A 4,446-nucleotide genomic window follows, 5' to 3' on the forward strand; every position below is an offset into this window, starting at 1 on the left:
CCTGCTAACTACCGGAAGCAGATTAAGTTGTTCCACAACCGATGTCCGGCCCATGTTAACTCTGATGTGCCCAGCAGTTGGAGGAGGATCGCCAGAAGCTTCTGGAAGATTTCAAGAACGTCTTGGTGGACCTGACCCTTTCAGATAAGGTCGAAAACCACAATTTATTGTGAAGATCTTCACTATAACGTTGGACAAAGATACTGAATGTTGCACACATGTGATGCGGACAAAATGAAAAAAGAAAAAGACAAAAATTATGTCTGGTGTGGGTCTCGAACCCACGACCTTGAGTGTGTAAGACTCACGCTCTACCACTGAGCTAACCAGACAATAGAAAATTCGTCTGTTTCTTCAATTTGAATTAATGAAAATCTTTGCGAGGCAGCGTTTAGAAAAGAGTGATGTCTTTGACGAAATTTACTTGCTTGGCTCCTTCTTCTGTTCCTCATTATCGAAAGTAAACATACTGAAGGATATATATATATATATATATATATATATATATATATATATATATCATCCCTGGGAATAGGGGAGAAAGAATACTTCCCACGTATTCCCTGCGTGTCGTAGAAGGCGACTAAAAAGGGAGGGAGCGGGTGGCTGGAAATCCTCCCCTCTCGTTTTTTTCAATTTTCCAAAAGAAGGAACAGAGAAGGGGGCCAGGTGAGGATGTTCCCTCAAAGGCCCATTCCTCTGTTCTTAACGCTACCTCGCTGACGTGGGAAATGGCGAATAGTACGAAAGAAAAAAAGATATATATATATATATAAATATATATATATATATATATATATATATATATATATATATATATATATATATATATATATATATATATATATATATATATATAAGGGAGCAAATGGGAACTTCAGTGAAGGGCGTAAATGGGGAGGTGATAACAAGTAGTGGTGATGTGAGAAGGAGATGGAATGAGTATTTTGAAGGTTTGTTGAATGTGTCTGATGACAGAGTGGCAGATATAGGGTGTTTGGGTCGAGGTGGTGTGCAAAGTGAGAGGGTTAGGGAAAATGATTTGGTAAACAGAGAAGAGGTAGTAAAAGCTTTGCGGAAGATGAAAGCCGGCAAGGCAGCAGGTTTGGATGGTATTGCAGTGGAATTTATTAAAAAAGGGGGTGACTGTATTGTTGACTGGTTGGTAAGGTTATTTAATGTATGTATGACTCATGGTGAGGTGCCTGAGGATTGGCGGAATGCGTGCATAGTGCCATTGTACAAAGGCAAAGGGGATAAGAGTGAGTGCTCAAATTACAGAGGTATAAGTTTGTTGAGTATTCCTGGTAAATTATATGGGAGGGTATTGATTGAGAGGGTGAAGGCATGTACAGAGCATCAGATTGGGGAAGAGCAGTGTGGTTTCAGAAGTGGTAGAGGATGTGTGGATCAGGTGTTTGCTTTGAAGAATGTATGAGAAATACTTAGAAAAGCAAATGGATTTGTATGTAGCATTTATGGATCTGGAGAAGGCATATGATAGAGTTGATAGAGATGCTCTGTGGAAGGTATTAAGAATATATGGTGTGGGAGGCAAGTTGTTAGAAGCAGTGAAAAGTTTTTATCGAGGATGTAAGGCATGTGTACGTGTAGGAAGAGAGGAAAGTGATTGGTTCTCAGTGAATGTAGGATTGCGGCAGGGGTGTGTGATGTCTCCATGGTTGTTTAATTTGTTTATGGATGGGGTTGTTAGGGAGGTAAATGCAAGAGTCTTGGAAAGAGGGGCAAGTATGAAGTCTGTTGGGGATGAGAGAGCTTGGGAGGTGAGTCAGTTGTTGTTCGCTGATGATACAGCGCTGGTGGCGGATTCATGTGAGAAACTGCAGAAGCTGGTGACGGAGTTTGGTAAAGTGTGTGGAAGAAGAAAGTTAAGAGTAAATGTGAATAAGAGCAAGGTTATTAGGTACAGTAGGGTTGAGGGTCAAGTCAAGTGGGAGGTGAGTTTGAATGGTGAAAAACTGGAGGAAGTAAAGTGTTTTAGATATCTGGGAGTGGATCTGTCAGCGGATGGAACCATGGAAGCGGAAGTGGATCATAGGGTGGGGGAGGGGGCGAAAATTTTGGGAGCCTTGAAAAATGTGTGGAAGTCGAGAACATTATCCCGGAAAGCAAAAATGGGTATGTTTGAAGGAATAGTAGTTCCAACAATGTTGTATGGTTGCGAGGCGTGGGCTATGGATAGAGTTGTGCGCAGGAGGATGGATGTGCTGGAAATGAGATGTTTGAGGACAATGTGTGGTGTGAGGTGGTTTGATCGAGTAAGTAACGTAAGGGTAAGAGAGATGTGTGGAAATAAAAAGAGCGTGGTTGAGAGAGCAGAAGAGGGTGTTTTGAAATGGTTTGGGCACATGGAGAGAATGAGTGAGGAAAGATTGACCAAGAGGATATATGTGTCGGAGGTGGAGGGAACGAGGAGAAGAGGGAGACCAAATTGGAGGTGGAAAGATGGAGTGAAAAGGATTTTGTGTGATCGGGGCCTGAACATGCAGGAGGGTGAAAGGAGGGCAAGGAATAGAGTGAATTGGAGCGATGTGGTATACAGGGGTTGACGTGCTGTCAGTGGATTGAATCAAGGCATGTGAAGCGTCCGGGGGAAACCATGGAAAGCTGTGTAGGTATGTATATTTCCGTGTGTGGACGTGTGTATGTACATGTGTATGGGGTGGGTTGGGCCATTTCTTTCGTCTGTTTCCTTGCGCTACCTCGCAAACGCGGGAGACAGCGACAAAGTATAAAAAAAAAAATATATATACGTATATATATATATATATATTGAAAAGGATCGCAATTTTGCACGTGATCAAGTATATTCTTATGAGTCCACGGGGAAAATAAACACGATAAATTCCCAAGTGCACTTTCGTGTAAAACTCACATCATCAGGGGAGACACAACAGAGAAATATAACAGTCAGTTGATATACAACGAAGAGACGTAGCTAGGACGCCATATGGTAAACATGTGATTGTCCAAGACAGACAACAAGCGTATCATAAACTTATTATGTGGACAAGAAGGTGAATTGTTTACACATTTTATCAACATTAAAGTTATCCAATTTGTATAGACCATCACTAATATTAAGATTATAATTCTTTGTGTATTCAGCAATAGAAGATTCAATGATATTTCTCGTGGTACTTGAGTTAGAGTTAATAACTGAGATGGCATTATTAACTCTAATTCCAGTACCACGAGAAATATCATTGAATCTTCTATTATTAAATACACAAAGAATTATAAACCTTGAGGAAGCAACATGGCGGTCAAAAATAAGCTGCAGGAATGAAGTTTATGAATGGAATATCAGTGAGACGATCCAAATGACGAATGAATGAGAGCGTAGTCAACATACAATATAAAAGGACATATTATGAATGGCAGCCAGGCAAGTAACGGCCCAACTGAATGGAAGGATTTAAAAGTTCGCGTTATATGACGAATTTTGATAGATTATCCAAATTTCCATTCCAGTTATGAAACTTAATGGTTGTGTTCAGTTCTAGAGACAAAGTTTAAAGGTTTGTGTTTCAAAGATGAACCACAAAGGATATCGTTAAATTAACTGACATTAAAATTTGTCAATTAAGTGAATCATTTTGTACAATAGCTGTAATTTGACAGAGTTAAAAGTTCGCAATTTCATTACAATTCTAATTTAAAAGCTTGATATTTAATGATGGTTTGCACAAGCTTAACGTACATTTAAGTTTTGTGTTTATATGACGTATCTTAAAGGACTCTGGTAAAATAACGCAGCTGGAAGGTTTACGTTCAAATGACGGTGTTTAAATGTTTATTGATGAATGGTAGATTTAAATGGATAGATTTTAAGTTCGCGTTTTCATGAGCGACTTTAAACCTTGTGTTTAAATGCCAGAGTTTAAATGTTGGTATGTACAATGTTGAGCAGATGGCGGTAGTGTGTAGACACAGCCATACCAGGTCGTATTTATCATCATTAAAGTCACCTTCCTTACTTACTTATGGCGGCGATGAAATTCACTGGTTCTTGATTGTGCACCAATTAACCTATCAGATAATGGTACAATGTTTGCCTGGTGTTGCATATATCACGTCTGTTGTTGAAACACAAGAATGCCAGGTGACTTTGGGAGTGGATGATAATGTAAAGATCAATATAAATGTGGGAAATCTTGAACCGCCATCACCAGACACAACACATGTTTGGATCTGGCGGGGGGAGGGACTTGCCTGTGACGTCACGATGCCCCGCCTCCAGCCTGGCGCCGCTCTGTGTGTGTGTGTGTGTGTGTGTGTCCCCTGGGTTCATGTTGGTCACAGCCACCCACCGGCCGGTGGTCAGGTCAATGGGCGGTGTGTGTGTGTGTGTGTGTGTGTAGCCCCTGGGTTCATGTTGGCCACAGCCACCCACCGGCCGGTGGTCAGGTCAGTGGGCGGTGT

General features: G+C 40.9%; 1 non-coding gene across 1 annotated transcript; it reads right to left on the reverse strand.

The window, feature by feature from the left end:
* Nucleotides 1-260: 260 nt before the first annotated feature.
* TRNAV-UAC (transfer RNA valine (anticodon UAC)) lies at nucleotides 261-332 on the reverse strand. Its single transcript has one exon. It is a non-coding gene; the product is annotated as a tRNA-Val (tRNA).
* Between the last annotated feature and the right edge of the window lie 4,114 nt (nucleotides 333-4,446).

Source organism: Panulirus ornatus, chromosome 12 (assembly GCF_036320965.1).
Source record: "Panulirus ornatus isolate Po-2019 chromosome 12, ASM3632096v1, whole genome shotgun sequence".
Classification (NCBI taxonomy): Eukaryota; Metazoa; Arthropoda; class Malacostraca; order Decapoda; family Palinuridae; genus Panulirus; species Panulirus ornatus.